This window comes from Peromyscus californicus, unplaced genomic scaffold, assembly GCF_007827085.1.
Source record: "Peromyscus californicus insignis strain IS unplaced genomic scaffold, ASM782708v3 Scaffold_8__1_contigs__length_139910024, whole genome shotgun sequence".
Taxonomy (NCBI): domain Eukaryota; kingdom Metazoa; phylum Chordata; class Mammalia; order Rodentia; family Cricetidae; genus Peromyscus; species Peromyscus californicus.
Genome location: NW_026294606.1, coordinates 126,172,099 through 126,189,357, shown reverse-complemented (window position 1 = coordinate 126,189,357; position 17,259 = coordinate 126,172,099).

The following is a 17,259-nucleotide window of genomic DNA, read 5'->3' as shown; positions in this document are numbered from 1 at the left end:
AATTTTTGCGCCAATGTTTATCAGAGAGATTGATCTACTTTTTATTGTTGTGTCTTTATCTGGTGTTGGTATCAGGATAATACTAGCTTTGTAAAATAATATGGGAGTTTTATTCTTCTATGGAATTGTAGTGGGTAGCCATTCCAGCTTTGATCTGGAAGTTCCAACCCCCATTGAGACTTCAGCAACTGTCACGCCTACAAGGCGGGGCCAAGGGAGGCGCCTGGAGACCTGAGATCTGGATGGGCCTGCGCTCTGACTCGGTTCCAGGACCTTGGACGGTGAAGGTGGGCCAAGCAGAGCTCCAGAGAACACCGCTGGACTGCAATACACCTTCCCCAGACCCCGCGACCTACCTATCCCTTAATTTGTAAGTTACGCCATTAAATAAATCTCCTTTTAACTACGTGGAGTGGCCTTAATAATTTCACCAATATGGAATAGACATCATGGAGGAATCTGAAAAGGATTGGTGATAGTTCATTTTTAATTGACTGGTTAAATTCCACAGTGAATCCATCTAGGCCTGGACTTTTTTTTTTTTTTGGTTGTGAGATTTCAAAACTATTATTGCTTCAATTTTATCCAATCCTCCCACCCCTATCTCCTTTTTTCTTTTTTTGTGGGGGGTTGGGAGTGGGGACAGGGTTTCTCTGTGTAGCCCTGGCTATCCTGGAACTTACTCTGTAGACCAGGTTGGCCTCAAACTCACAGAGATCCTCCTCCTCTGCCTTCTGAGTGCTGGGATTAAAGGCATGCAGCACTACACTCGACCCCTTTCTGTAAGTCTCATTGTGTTTTGTTTTTCACATTGTGTATTATATGTGAACACATGTGTGAAGAAAACTGAAAAGCAGCTGTGTCTTCAGAGACTGATTGGCTGATTAGAGTTGCAGCACTGTGGAGAGATTGGAATGCTGTAGGTCTAGAGGTTAATTATCTTAATTTGGGCTAGTGCTAGCCCTCCAGAACAACCGTCCCTTTTCCCCTTCCCCCATGTCAGAACTAATGTCTTGTGACAATATCAGTACCTTTGGAGTGTATTAATTTAGCAGACCACTAGCTTCTACCAACCCAAAAGCTCAGGTAGCGTCTTGGGCCTATAGAAAAGCTCCCCCATCTCACTATACCTTTCTCTTTGACGTACTCAACAATGTACTTTAAACTTTCCTTGATTTATGACTTTCTTTGTTCTGTAAAACTATAAATACTTCATGAAACTGTGCTCACATTGTAACATGGACTTTGGGGTAACCGAAATCTGTATTCCTGAGCCATGGTTACTCAAAATGACCCCAGAATAAACTCATCTCTTATTCCTTGTAAGATGGAAGCTTTGGTTTTTACATCAGCATATGCATGCCATGGCATGCATGTGGACATCAGAAGGCAATTTGCCAAGTGCTGGGATTAAATGAAAATGTTTTTATTTATTTATTTATTTATTTTATTTTTATGTGCATGAAGGTTGTGCTTGTGTATAACAGGATATCGGATATCCTGGAACTAGAGTTAAAGATGGTTGTGAGTCACCATGAGGATGTTGGAAACTGAACCTGAGTCTTCTGCAATAACAAGTGTTCTTAACCACTGAGCCATCTCTCCAGCCTCATAACTTTTACTTTACTTTATGTGTATAGGTGTTTTGCCTGCATGTATCTCTGTGTACCACATTCATGCAGTACCAAAGGCAAAAAGAGGGCATTGAACTCCTAGAACTGGAGTTACAGCTGGTTGTGAGCCACCATGTGGGTTCTGGGAATCAAATTCTGGTCTTCTGGAAGAGCAGCAGTGTTCTCAGTTGATTGTTGAGGCATTTCTCCAGCCCTAACTTTTAATATAAGGACTTATAGCTACTAACTTTCCTTTTAATATTGCTTTTAGACAAAGATTTGGGTATGTCGTGTTTTCATTTTTGTTTGTTTGTTTGTTTGTTTTTCAAGACAAGGTTCTCTGTGTAAGAACACTGGCTGTCCTGGAACTCACTTTGTAGACAAGGCTGGCTTTGAACTCACAAAGATCAACCTACTTTTCTACCTTCGAAGTGTTGGGATTAAAGGAGTGCACCACCACTGCCCAGCTGTGTATTCATTTTTACTTGACTCTAGGATTTTTTTTAAATTTGTTTTTCTTTGTTTTTTCAAGCATAGTTTCTCTGTGTAGTCCTGGCTGTCCTGGAACTCACTTTGTAGTCCCAGCTGGTCTTGAGCTCAGAGATCTCTCTGCCTATGCCTCCCGAGTGCTGGGGTTAAAGGCATGCGCCACCATGCTTGACTTTTTTCCCCCTTCCTGATTTCCTCAGTGACCCAGTACAGCTATCAATATATTTTGTCTTTTTACACTAATACAGCGCACGTGGTTTCTTTCCTGATCCTGTCTATTTGGTGTCATACATGCCACTTGTACTTAGATGAACCGCTTTCTCCTAGATCTGGGGAGTTTTCTGTTATGATTATATTAAAAATATTTTCTATGCCTTTGTCCTGAAGTTTTTCCTCTATGCCCGTAACTCATAGATTTGGTCTTTTCATAGTGTCTCAAAGATTTCACATGTCCTTTTATGTATTTCTGTTAATTTATTTTTGTCCTTGACTGAATGGTCTGAGTTGTTTCAGACTCATAGTCCCTACTGCAAAGATGGATCTACTCTGGAAAGTTCTGAGATGATTTCAGTCCAGTGTTGCTTTGGAGATCATAGAACTGTATCCCCAGTCTAATCTTTTTTTTTTTTTTTTTTTTGGTTTTTCGAGACAGAGTTTCCTGGAACTCACTTGGTAGACCAGGCTGGCCTGAACTCACAGAGATCCGCCTGCTTCTGCCTCCCGAGTGCTGGGATTAAAGGCGTGCGCCACCACCGCCCGGTGCCAATCTAATCTTAATTATCATCAGCTCATAACCTAATCTTGGTACCAAAGAGAATCTGACAGAACTCTGGGCCACAAAACCATTGCTATAAAATTAAAACAGAGCGGGGCTGGAGAGATGGCTCAGAGGTTAAGAGCACTGTTTGTTCTTCTAAAGGTCCTGAGTTCAATTCCCAGCAACCACATGGTGGCTGAAAACCATCTGTAATGAGATCTGGTGCCCTCTTCTGGCCTGCAGGGATATGTGCAGGCAGAACACTGTATATACAATAAATAAATAAATCTTAAAAAAAAAAAATTAAAGCAGAGCAAGGAAAATGCCATGTGCTGTCAAGCCATGTGTGCTGGGCTGAGATACACTGTCTGTCTCTGTCTGCTGATGTAGTATGGCCCCATTTTCTTCTGCCTCTGTGATGTTACAGTGCTAGAGGGCATAGGACTGGGAGACCTAAGCAGACACAGTCTTTTACAGAGATTTCAGTCTGTAAATAAAAGACTGTATTGTATTGGGATGCTAAAAGGATGACTGAAAATAAACTTAGGCCTGCAAGGTGGATCAGTGGGCCAAGGGACTCACTGCTAAGTCTAACAACCTGAATTCAGTGTCCAGTAATCACATGGGAGAAGGAGAGAACTGACTCTCATTGGGTGTTCTTTGACCTCCACGTGTACACCGTGATGCTTGCACACATGTACACACACACACACACACACACACACACACACACACACACACACACTTTTTTTTAAATTTAATAAACTTTGAAGCTGGGCAGTGGTGGCACACGCCTCTAATCCCAGCACTCAAGATTAAAGGTAGAGGCAGGCAGATGTCTGTGAGTTCGTAGCCAGCCTGGTCTACAGAGTGAGTTCCAGGACAGCCAGGACTGTCTCACAGAGAAACTGTCTTGAAAAAAACCAAAAAAAAAAAAAAAAAAAAGTTTGAGTAATATCTAAACAGCATTCAAAGAGCTGAAAATCTAGGAAGGAGCCAGAGAATATACCAGAACTCTTACACAGACTCTTAGCAGTGTGCATGACACTGGCAAGATCTGTGTGAGCACAGAGCCAGTGTTTGTAACCAGAGCCCTGGAGGAATGCAAAGAGATGTGACCAGATCTGAGACTCCTCCTGGGAAGTGCTGACCTCATATTGAGACATCAGTGAACAAACACATCATCCAAAAGAGGACTCAAAAAGGAGAGTAGGGTTGTCTATTGCAGAGGACCTCCCAGGGGTAGGGAGGGGTCATGAGAGAGTCTAAGCAAGACCCAACAATCAGTCCAGTCAGCTCTCATAGTCTACATTCCACCCAGATCTCTTCCTCAGTATCCATCTGGTCTGTGTTAATGCCCAGTGTCACTTTAACAGACCATCCGGCCTTCTTCTGTTCTTGCCTTATAGCATGCTGTCCCTCACCCCATTAGTCTTTCCTTTCGCTTTTTTTTTTTTTTTCTATTCTAGCCTGGTTTGCAGGGTCCCTGTGTCTCAGCCTCCTGAGAGAAGAGACTTTTACATTTTCATTTTCCAACAGAATATCTTTCCATGCCCTTCTGCTTTTAAAGTTTCTGCTGAAAGATTGTTGCTAATTATTCTGGTGACCCTGAATTTATATGTGACTTAGTGTTTCTTGCTGCTTACAACACACTCTGTTCTGTATATTCAATATTTTAGCTATGCTATGACATGGGGAGTTTGTTTTCTTATCCTGTGTAGTCAGTGTTCTCTATATCTCTTATATTTAGATGGGCTTCTCTTCCTCTAGTCTTGGGAAATGTTCTGCTATGATTATACTCAAAGTATTTTCTGTGCCTTTGGCATGAAGTTTTTCTCCTTTTGTGTCTATAATTCATATACTTGGTTTTAACATGATGTCCCAGAGATTGTGCATGGCCTGTTCATTTTTGTTGTTGTAGACTGAATACACCAATTCCTCTACCTTGTTTTCAGGACCTGATGGTCCATCCTCCCTGTGATCCATTCTGTTAGGAAAGCTTTCTACTGACCTTTATAACTGATTTGCTGATTTTTTTCCACAGCATCAGTTCCATTTGGCTTTTATTCAGTATTTATGTTTATTGACTTCTATTTTTGTATCCTGCATTGTCTTTTCTATTCCATTCAGCAATTTGTCTGTATTCTCTTGGAAGTCATTTTGGAGTTATTCATATTTTCCTTCATTTCTTTCAAAGTATTTGTGCTGTGGGATGGTCTGTATGTCAAGTGTGTTGCTGATTCGTCAATAAATAAATCACTGATTGGTCAGTGGCTAGGCAGGAAGTATAGGCGGGACAAGGAGGAGAATAAAGCTGGGAAGTGGAAGGCTGAGTCAGAGAGACACTGCCAGCCGCCATGATGACAAACAGCATGTGAAGATGCCGGTAAGCCACGAGCCATGTGGCAAGGTATAGATTTATAGAAATGGATTAATTTAAGCTTTAAGAACAGTTAGCAAGAAACCTGCCATGGCCATACAGTTTGTAAGCAATATAAGTCTCTGTGTTTACTTGGTTGGGTCTGAGCGGCTGTGGAACTGGCAGGTGAGAGAGATTTGTCCTGACCATGGGCCAGGCAGGAAAACTCTAGCTACATATTTGTCATCAGTATTTTAAAATCTTTATCTGCAATTTCATCTAAGCCACCCACATTTGAGGGTCATTAATCTGGGATTGGTAGGTGTTGGATGCAGGGATTAGTCAACATATGCAAATCGGTAAATGTAATACATCACAAAAATGAACCTGAGGACAGAAATCACATGATCATTTCAATGGCTGCATAAGAGGCCTGTGACAAATTTCAACATTCTTTCATAATAAAAAAAAAAACCCTGAAGATCCAGGCATGGTACCCCAATGCTTTCAATTTTAGTACTTCTGAGGCAGAGACAGGTATGTCTCTGTGAGTTCAAGGCTAGCCTGGTCTACATAGCACATTCCATGCCAGCAGAGCTGCATAGTGTGACACTGTCTCAGTAGAAAATGAAAACAAAATCTCTGAAGAGACTAGGAATGTAGGGGACATGTCTCAACATAACAGGGGATGCATATGAGAAACCTGTACCCAACATCTTGTAAGTGGAGAAAAACTGAAAGTATTTCCACTAAGATCGGGAACAAGACAACACCATCTCTCTTCTCCATTCCTGTTAAATACGGTGCTTGATGACTTAGCTGGTACAGTGTCAAGGGAAGGAAAAAAGGATACACATAGAAAAGAAAGAAGTCAAAGTATCCTACTGGCAGATGATATGAGTATATTACAGATAAGAGACCCTAACACTCCACAAGAAAACTCTTAGGCTTGATTAACACTTTCAGCAAACCAGCAGGATACTTCATTCAAAAGAGAAAGAATAATCTATAGCCTTTCCTTTTAAAAAATTTTTTAATTGTTTTATTTTATTTAGGCCATAATGCTTTCTTTTAAAGCCTCATTTATAATTTTTCTTTTTTAAAGTTTATATATATATATATATATATATATATATATATATATATATATATATATATGCATATATATGGCTTTTTTTTTTTTTTTGGTTTTTCGAGACAGGGTTTCTCTGTGTAGCTTTGCGCCTCTCCTGGAACTCACTTGGTAGCCCAGGCTGGCCTCGAACTCACAGAGATCCGCCTGGCTCTGCCTCCTGAGTGCTGGGATTAAAGGCATGCACCACCACCGCCCGGCCCGGTTTTATTATTTTAAAAAAAAACCTTTTTATTTATTCTTTGTAGCTTTCACATCATGCACCTGGAAGTGTCACTGTACCTGAAGCTTTACTACAGAGCGATAGTAAAAACAGCAGGGTCCTGCTTATGCACACACAGATATATGAATCAGTAGGATGGAACAGAGGGCACAAATATAAGTGTACACAGTTGGTTTTTAACAAAAATGACAAAACCACATATTAGAGAAAAGGCAGAGTCTTTGACCAGTGGTTCTGGGTAAATGGCTATCTTCATGTAAAAGAACAAAACTGGAGCCTCATCTCACCCTGCACTCAACTCAAGCAGATCAAAGACCTTTATCAACATCAGCCCTGAAACTGAGCTAAAGGAAAAAAAAATATGAGAAACACTTAAAGATACAAGAATAGGCAAAACATTCTGATTAGGACTTTGGTTACTCAAGAAATAAAACCAATATTGGACAAATGGGATGTCAAAACTTAAAGACCTCTGTACAACACAGGAACATATTAATTGAATGAAGAAGCAGCCTACAGTAAGAGAAAATCTTCAACTACATGTCTGACAGAGGGTTGATATCTAGAATATTCAAAGAACTCAAAAAATTAAGTATTGGTGGCTGAAGAGATGGCTCATCAGTTAAGAGAAGGCTGCTCTAGCAGAAGACTGGGGATTAATTCCCAGCACCCACATGGTGGTTCATAAGCATCTGTAACTCCAGACCCAAGGGATCTGGCCTCAGTGGGCACTGCATGTGGTACACAGACATATATGCAGGCAAATCACCCTTATATGTAAAATGAAAATAAATATAAAAAGCTGGGTTGTGGTGGTGCATGCCTTTTGTCCCAGCACTTGGGAGGCAGAGGCAGGCCTGTGAGTTGGAGTCCAACCTGGTCTACAGAGCAAGTTCCAGTACAGCCAAGGCTGTTAACACAGAAATCCTGTCTTGAAAAACAAAACAGAGCAAAACAATATAATATATTATTTTAAAAAATTAAATATCAAGAAAACAACCAAATAAAAATCGAGAATATGAAACTGAAAATAATTCTCAGGAGAAGTACAAATGCCTAACAAATACTTCTTAAAGGGTACAACATTCTTAGCCATCATGAAAATGCAAATTGAAAGTAGTTGAGATTCAGTCTCACCTAAGTCAGGGTGGGTATCACTAAAAAACAAATGCTAACAAATGCTGACTAGGAGATGGTGAAGGGGGGACCTTTGTTTGCTGTTGAGGGGGTCTGTCACTTGTGCAAATATTGTGGAAATCAGGGTCGAAGTTTCTGAAAAATCCCAAACAGAACTGCGTGTTACCTAGCTATAGCACTTCCGGTTTACCTCCGAAGACCCTTGACCAGGGAGACACCTGCACAGCCTGTTCTTGTGCTTGTTTTGCAGTGGGAAAGCACCGGAACCAGCATAGGTGCCACCAGCAGATGGCGGGACAGTAAAAACGCAGTGTTTAGTGGTTGTTGGAGGAGAGAGAATCAGTTTTCTTCATTGACTTAGTCCCTTGGTAAGTTGTTCATGCTCCAGTAAATATCTTCCCACCCATGCTCAAGCAAGCAACTATAAACTCGGAATCACAAGAAAATGAACAAATGTGAAAATAAGGGGGAGGGAACTTATTAAGAATAATGGATCAGCAGGTGTGAAAAAGGAACGGGGAAGCCATGAAAATGACTAAAATACACAAGACGTGTTTGGGATTGTCGAAGTACATTAAAAACAACTCCCGGCGTCATTTTGGTTGGTTCCGTAGGAAAGGTGTCTTCCCCATTGAAAGGATGATAAACGGCGCTGGTGGCGGTGCTGGTTACCACGTGGAAATGACAGAACCCAGTGTTAGTTTTCAGAGCTTTATTAGGAGGGAAAGGGGGGCGGGGAGCCAGCCTGGAGAGAGAGAAAGATGGTGGGGTGGGTAGAGAGGGAAGCAGAGCAGAGAGAGCAGAGAGAGCATGGGGTCTGTATCCAGCTTTTAAGGCACAGATTGTGTGACCATGCCGTGCGTACATAGTCGCCAGCACCCATTGATGACATAAGATGCAAGACTCCAAACTGCGTATGTGCAGTCATGTAGCTGGAGTGAGGGCAGAATTCCAACACCCATAAATAGATCTTAAATTTAGCTATTCTTTCCAGGTGTGGCAGTGCATCTCTCGGTACTTAGGAAGCTGGTGTATGAGACCTCCATGAGATTGAAGCCACCCACACTACATAGTGACTTCAAAATCTGAACTATAATGTGAGACCTGCCTCAAAAAAAAAATATAAGTGTGCACACATACATACGCATACACACACGTACACACTCACACACACACTTCATGGTCTTCAGAGTTGTCCATGAAATTTTAACTAAAATTCTCAGGCCCACCATCAGATTTACTGAATTAGAGATAGAGGAAGGGATCATAGGATTTTGAATTTGGCATGACTGGACGGATCTTTCAGACCTATTTTTCAACTTTGTCTGTGTCCCTTGAGCAAATTTCATCACTTGTTGGAGCTTCAGAACCTTAAAGAAGAATGACATGACATGCCCAGGGCCTCCAAGGGTTGGCACAAAGGTGAGGTACCATTCAGCATTTGGTAAGTGGGACTGTCCTCTCCTTCCTGAACCCCTAAAACCACTGCCATTGCGACTTATTACATAATAAAAGTGCCTTAGTGTTCTATTGCTGTGAAGAGACATCACAACCAAGGCAACTTATAGCAGAAAGCATTTAATGGGGGCTTGCTTACCATTTCAGAGGGTCTAGTCTATGGCTATCATGGTGGAGAGCATGGCAGCAGGCATGTATGGTACTGAGCACTAGTAAGAGCTTGCATCCTGATCCACAGGGAGTAGGTAGAAAGAGCAGGCCTGGGCCTGGTGTGGACCTTTGAAGGTTCATAGCCCACCCCCAGTGACATACCTCCTCCAACAAGGACACACCCAGCCAACCCTTCCTGTTTACAGTCATCTAACTGGGAACTAAGCATTCAAATACATGAGCTGGTGGGGACCATTGTCATTCAAACCACCACATTCCACTCCCTGGCCCCCCTAGGCTGTATCCATATCTAATGTAAAATGTGTTCAGTCCAGCTTCAAAAGTCCCCATAGTCTTTTCAGGTCTGAGAACTGTTTAAAAGTCCAAAGTCTCTTCTGAGACTCTCTCAACTGTAACCCCCTGTAAAAGCAAAAGGCAAATTACATACTTCCAATGTACATTGTCACAGAATATACATTACCATTCCTAAAGAGAGAGAAAGGGGCATAGTGAGGAAATACTGGAACAAAGCTGAACTGAAACCCAGCAGGGGAAACTCTAAATTCTACAGTTCTACAATCCGATGCCCAAAGGTTTAGATCTCCCATTCCTTTCAGTCTTGATTGCAACACACTTATCTTGGGCTGGTTCTACTCCCAGTTTGGAGGTCTCTTTGGCATTTACCCCACGCTTCTGGCATCTTCAACATCTTAGGTTCTCCTATGCAATCCAGGCTTCATTTTCACAGCCTCACAGAATGGCCTCTTTGGGTCTCCATGTAGAGAGGGACTCCCCTGACACATGCCTGGCCTCAGCGGCTCTAACTAACTGCAGAGGGAGATTCCATAACTCCTTTACTCCTGTTTCCTTAAATCCAGGACCACAAGGCATAAATTTTCAAGTTCTGCTGCCTGCTGAGGCTGGAACCTGGCCCCATCCTTGCATTACATTTGCATAATCTTTGACTTGATCATTTTAGGCAGAGAGATCACCAAGGCCGTCTCCTTTCATTGGTTGCATGCAGGGTTAGCTGGGTGGGGTCTTGCACCGAGGGTACCACTCCCTTTATTTCATTTAGCATGGAATTTCTCACCTCCTTGAGCACAGGAACTGGCTCCAACATTAATTTCTTGGTGCTTATGCAGGTGGAGGCGGTGCATGTCTTTAATTCCAGCATTTGGGAGGCAGGAGCAAACAGATCTAGGCCAGCCTGGTCTACAGAGCAAGTTCTAGGACATCCAGGACAACACAGAGAAACACTGCCTAAAAAACAAACAAACAAACAAACAAAAAAACCTTGGTGCTCTTTTTCTCCTCAAACTATGCATTTTGTATTTCTCTTTGCCCTGCTTGCTTGTGTTCACTGCAGATCTGCAGAAGAGCAGTCACTAATAACCATGTGATACAGCCAATGCTAGGTCATCTTGAACTTTCCACTGCCAATGACATTAGTTCAAAACTCTTCAGTTTAGCTTCTGGCAGATATTTTGGGCAAGGGCAAAAGGCAGCCACCCTCTTTACCAAAATATCACAAGAATGGTCTCTAACTCAGTTACTACTGTTCCTTTCTGAAATCTTGTGAGCTGGACCTCCATAGCCCACATGGCCCTCAGTCTACTGTTTTCCAAGTTCCTACTAAATTAAGGAAAGCATGGCCTGGAGAGGTGTCTCAGCAGTAAAAAGCAATGGTTACTCTTACAGAGGACCTGGGTTTGATTCCCAGCACTTACATAGTGACTCACAACCATCTTTAACTACAGTCCTAGGGGATCCAATGCTCTCTTCTGACTTCCTCAGGCACCACACCCACACATGCTGCCCATACAAAAATGCAGGCAAAGCACTCATACACATAAAATAAAAACAAATAAGTCTTTAAAAAAATAAGTAACCCCTGGGTGGCAGAAGACACCCAAGAGCTGTCCTGGCCTCATGGTCTGGGGTGGCTGGCACTACTACAATGAACATATGTGATGGAAAGGTGGGAAAGATGGAAACCTGGCCCAGTGTATGCACTCGTAGAGAGAGAACTGGAGATGTGATGTTGGTGACAGGCGAGAGAAGGGGCAGAGGTTGACAAGCTGTCATTGTCCAGTCATATCAGCCCAATGCTGTACAGATGCAGATTTGCACCCCCTCCTGTGTGTCGTCTCCCCCCCCCCCCCCCCCCCCAGCTGCCTGAGGTCCAAAATGAGGAAAGTTTCACTTTCTGGGTTGGACCTCCTGGGAGGAGCACCACGGTCCCAATGCCACTGGAAGCCATGTTGGTGTCTGTGGTCCATGCTACTGCCCCAGGCCATGAGGAAGCCTGGGATCCACGTGGCCATAAGCAGTCTGTGCTGCTGCTGCTGCTGCTGTTTTTGGGGCTCTGCTGCCTTGGGGGGCAATGGTAATGTAAGTGCCATGTGTAACCACCAGAGGCCATGTTGGGGTTCATGGTTCATGCAGCTGCTGAGGGCCATGAGTGGGTCAGTGGTCCTGAAACGGCCAAGGGCCATATTGATGTCTGTGGCACGTGTTACCACTGAAGCCCATGCGGATGCTGGAAGTCTGGGTTGCTCCCTAAAGTCATGTTAATGTCCATGGGCACTGAAGAGCTGGTCCCATCCCTCATGGGAGAGCTGGCCCCCACCAGCCCACAGCATGGCGATGCAGATCATGGCATGGGTGTGGGGAGCTGGCCTCACCCTACTCTAGGCATAGATGCAGGGGGAGAAAGACTCATCTTCTCTTGGGGGGCTGGCCACTAGGAATTTGACCATGCTCCAGTGAGTATATACACAACACAAAATAGACATTTTTTGGGGGGACAGAGGTCACCGGGAAGGGGGCAGACACAGAAAGACTGGAAGGTGAGTATGATTGGGATGCATGATGTGTGATTCCCAAATAATCAATAAAAAATAATAAACCACTCCAGAGGGGCACTGGGGAGATGTCTCGGTAGCAGTTAAGAGCATTGGCTGCTCATCCAGGGGACCCAGGTTCGATTCCCAGCACCCACATGTGGCTCACAACCATCTCTAACTCCAGTCACAGGGGATCCAACACCCTCTTCTGGTTTCTGCAAGTCCCAGGCACACAAGTATAGACGCACAGACATACATGCCGGCAAAACATCCATACACATTTTTTAAAGCTACTGGAAATATTTATAGGAAAATGTGTGGAACTGGAAAATGTTATATTAAGGGAAATAAACTAAACTCAGATAAAAAAAGAAAAGAAAGTAAACAGGATGGGTATCTGAGATGCTTCAGTTCAGAGGGAAGAGGGGTAAATATAATAAAAATGCGTTTTATGCATGTTTGAAATTCTCAAAGAATAATAAAATTGTGTATATTTAAAATAAGTAAACAAAGAGTATGGAATTGAGGGCTTGGGAGGAATCTCTTACCATGCTCTCAGGCCTATTTAGTGGATTTGTTGGAGATTTATTTTTATTTTAATTATGTGTTTATGTGTGTGTGGCTCTGGGTATGTGCACTTGAGTGCAGGTGTCTGGGAAGGCCAGAAGAGGGCATCAAATCCCCTGGAGCTCGAGTTCGAGGTGGTTGTGAACCCTCTGACAAGGGTGCTGGGAACTAAATTTAGGTTCCCTGGCAGAGCAGCGTGCTCTCTTAACTCCCGGGCCATTTCCATTTCCAGCCCCTCACTGAACTCTTTGACATAGAGGGGAGAGATAGTGATACTACATTTGGGGCTTAAGAATCTTTTGTTTTTGTCTTTTTGGATTTTTTTTTAAACCAGGTCTCCTTTAGTGAAGACTGACCTTGCACTCACTATGTAGCTGAGGCTGGTCTTGAACCTCTGCTCCTCCTGCTCCTCCTGTTCTTACTTCCTAGATGCTTTGACCACAGCACACATTACCAGGCCCAGGGTGGGGCTCAAGTATCTTAAGTAATAGGACTGTAAAAGCTGTATGATTCATTTGTCCAGAATTTGTAAAGCTGCCTGTTTCCTAGCATATTTAAATGGGAACTATGCATGCTCTCTAAAGTCTCCAGGGTTCACACGATGGCTTTCCTAATTGTGTGCTTTCTAGAAAGAAGAACAGCCTGTTCTCTTATTTCTTATCACCTGGCCAAGATGGAAAAGCAGATTGTCAAACCTTTTCTACCTGCTGGAAGGCCTGTACTGGTCTGTGTACAATAGTTGGCCAACAGGTCAATGGAATGCATTTTACAAGGTGTGGTGGTTAGGTTTGTCAACTGGACACAAGTTAGAGTCATCTGAGAAGAGGAATTATTCCCTCAATTGAGAAAATGCCCCCGTCAGATTGGCCTGTAGACAAATGTGTAGGGCATTTTGTTGATTAATGGTTGATGTGAGAGGGCCCAGCACTGTAGCTAGAGATTTCCTGCCTGGCCCACAGTCAGGACAAATCTCTCTCACCCGCCAGTCCCAAGCCGCTCAAACCCGACCAAGTAAACACAGAGACTTATATATTGGTTACAAACTGTATGGCCATGGCAGGCTTCTTGCTAACTGTTCTTACAGCTTAAATTAATCCATTTCCATTAATCTATACCTTGCCACATGGCTCGTGGTTTACTGGCATCTTCACATGCTGTTTGTCATCATGGCGGCTGGCAGTGTCTCTCTGACTCAGCCTTCCACTTCCCAGTTTTTTCTCCTCCTTGTCCCGCCTACACTTCCTGCCTGGCCACTGACCAATCAGTGATTTATTTATTGACCAATCAGCAACACATTTGACATACAGACCATCCCACAGCACAGCACACTGTGGGTGATGCCACCCCTGGGCAAGTGGTCCTGGGAGGTATAAGAAAGCAGACTGAGCAAGCCAGTAAGCAGTGCAGTCTCCATCATTCAGCCTCAGTTCCCACCTCCAGGTTTGTCCTTGAGTTCCTGCCCGGACCTCCCTTCATGATGAACTGTAACCTGTAAGATGAGATAAACCCTTCCCTCCATCTGGCTGCTTTTGGTCATGGTGCTTACCACAGCAACAGAGAAGCAAGCTAAGACAGAAAGTGACTCAGTAGTAAAACCTAAACATCTCCTATCTCAAACTGAGATTCCTTGCATAAGTTAAAAAGGATCAAATACTCCCCCCAAAAACCCCAATCTTTACTAAATTAACTTTTACCATGGAAAAATTGGCCGAGTGTCATGTGGACTCTAAGTAAGCACTCGCAGTCATCTTGAGAACCAGTAAAGAAAAAGTTCACGCAGTGCTAATGGTGGCGCTTCTGAAATAATGGCAGAAGTGAGCCAGAGTGGCCGCCTCTCCCAGGCACTAGGCACTTGTGATGTTACTAAAGCACCAAAGTGACCTGCTAAGACCACGCAGTCTTTAGTTTTACATTGTAATCATTTTAATAATCAATTTCCTGTATATAAGCAAAGACACTAGTGATGGAACAATTTTTTTCTTTCTTCTTTTTTTAGAATAAAGCAAGTATATTTTGGAGTCTAGGATGGCTCCAAGGTCTAGGATGGCTGCTCTTGCAGAGGACTCAGATTTGGTTCCCAGCCCCCACTTGGTGGCTCACAACTGTTTGTAACTCTAATTTCAGGATCTGATGCCCTCTTCTGACCTCCATGGGCACCAGGAATGTACGTGGTTCACATATATACCTGCAGGCAAAACACATAGATACATAAAATAATTGATCTAAAAAATGAAATAGAAGATAGTGTAGTGTTGGTAGTATGAATGACAGATAATAATGAATATTTTATACATTCATATAATAATATTCATGTATTCTTGCTGGACCAAGCAAAAGGAGGCTGAAGTAGAACATCCTTCTGTTCCGACCTGCGTTTGGAGACAGGTGAGAGGACAGTACTTGGTGTGTTCAAACACAGGCTCCCCTTAGGTCATGAAGTGTAGGGCACGGATGAGCCACCATTCCTAGTTGTTGTGTGTCATATCCGTGGGTTCTGAGATCACACACGTGCCTGCCAGTGTGACTCAAGTCTTGGGATTTAAAAACAAATTCCCGCCGGGCGGTGGTCGCGCACGCCTTTAATCCCAGCACTCGGGAGGCAGAGCCAGGCGGATCTCTGTGAGTTCCAGGACAGGCGCAAAACTACACAGAGAAACCCTGTCTCGAAAAACAAAACAAACAAACAAACAAACAAACAAACAAAAAAAACAAAAAAAAAAACCAAATTCCCCAGAGAAGCTGCTGCCATGGAACTTCCAAGGAAACTTTCTGTGTCTCTCAAAATAGACCTGAAAACCCCCACCCCAACGCTTGAAAACTCCTAATGGGAGATGGTAAGCGAGCCATGCGGTTGGTCAGAGGGTAAACACGCCCCATACTGCTGCTGTTAGCCTGGGAGCAGCCAGAGGTAGGAAAAAACCGAAGCTGTGGGTGGGGGGTAGGGGTGGTGTGGGAGGGGTTGCCCTGGTTATCTATACAAATCAGTGACCTAACTTTACAGCTAGTAAAAACTGTAAATAATTTCAAATTAGATGTCTCCCACATTAAATGTAGCAAAACTAAAAAACAAAACAAAACAAAAAACCAAGTAAATAATAGTGCTAACAGAAAATCACATGGCAGAGAGCGTGAAATCAAGAGAAGGCCGCAGGTTCACTGGTACTGCCCACGGCTGGAAAACGTCTTCACTTAGTTCGCTAGCACACCACCGTTACCGCTTGTGTTTATGAACCATTACCACGCAACCACACCACATGAAGCCTTTCTCTTCACAAACGGAAAATTCCTCTAGTCAGCCTTGAAGCATTCTGCATTTCTTTGCCAACCTTGTAGCCGAGTATCTTGTTCCAGTTTATTTTGGTGCAGGTAACTGGAAACGGTTGGACAAGGCATACACAATACAGAAGCCGTTGAATAAAAATCTTTAACACAGACTCAGAGCACTGTCGTGGATTCTCTTCGAGACTTCAAACCTGTCTGCATCCTCAGTCGTCAGGCTTGGTGCAAGCACCTTTACCCACTGTGCCATCTCGCTGGCCCATGTACCAGACTGTTTGGAATCGCCAACTGGAAAGAAACACAAGGAGACAAGTCCGGCTCACCCTGCCGCTGCTTCCCCTGCTGCGACAACTTCTTAATTTTCCAACAAAAGCTTCTTAATTCAGGCTGAGTCGGAAATGAGGCATGGACCAATCTGGGAGGCAACCTCAAGGCCAGTGGCACTGGGGCAGCCTAGGAGGCATCCTCTGTGCTGTGCCACAAACTTGATTGTGAAGGCGTCCTGTTCGCTACCCTGTTGCTTAACGGAGCTTTCCAGCAGTGCTGCTTGCCACCAGCACCAGTTCGAGCCCACCCGGGGCCGTGCCCCTCCGGGATCCGCATGCACAGTTCCTGGATTGCGGGCTCCCAAGTGTGTTGCCTACAGAGGCAGGTACCCTGAGTCCTTCTGACAACCCAGGAGCAGCTGGGACAGCAGATCAGAGAGCTCATAAAAGGCCATTAGGATCTAAGGAGGGACCTGCAGGCTCTGGTGGCCCAGAGCGCTGTCCGGTCTTCTGACAGTGTCAGGAATAGGGACTGGAGGCTGAAATACCAAAATTAACATACGAAAGAAGCCACTTTGCAGAGAATGACCAAAAGTTTCACCTAATGAACAGTCTGGGTGAGAAGAGCAGGTGAGAGCCAGGTGCTAGCTATGGTTTTTCGCGGCACTCTTACCCTTCGAGGAAAAGTCACGAAACACACAGACTCCACTAACGAGAGTTTTATTCAGACAAGGAGAAAGGGACAGATGTGATCAGGCCTGCTGAAAAGACACGTGTGGGAGAAGGGGGGAGGTGGGACTGATGGGATTGGAAGCCTCATTTCCCATTAAGTCACCCTGAAAGTACAATTAAGTCTGGTGGGGTGGGTAAGGCTGTCCTCCCTACCCTGACAATAGGGAGATGAGGAGAGGACTGAGTAAGTGGCTCTGGTGTCCAGAAGGAAGGAAACAGATCGCTTGTGTGCTGCGTTCTGGGTTCCC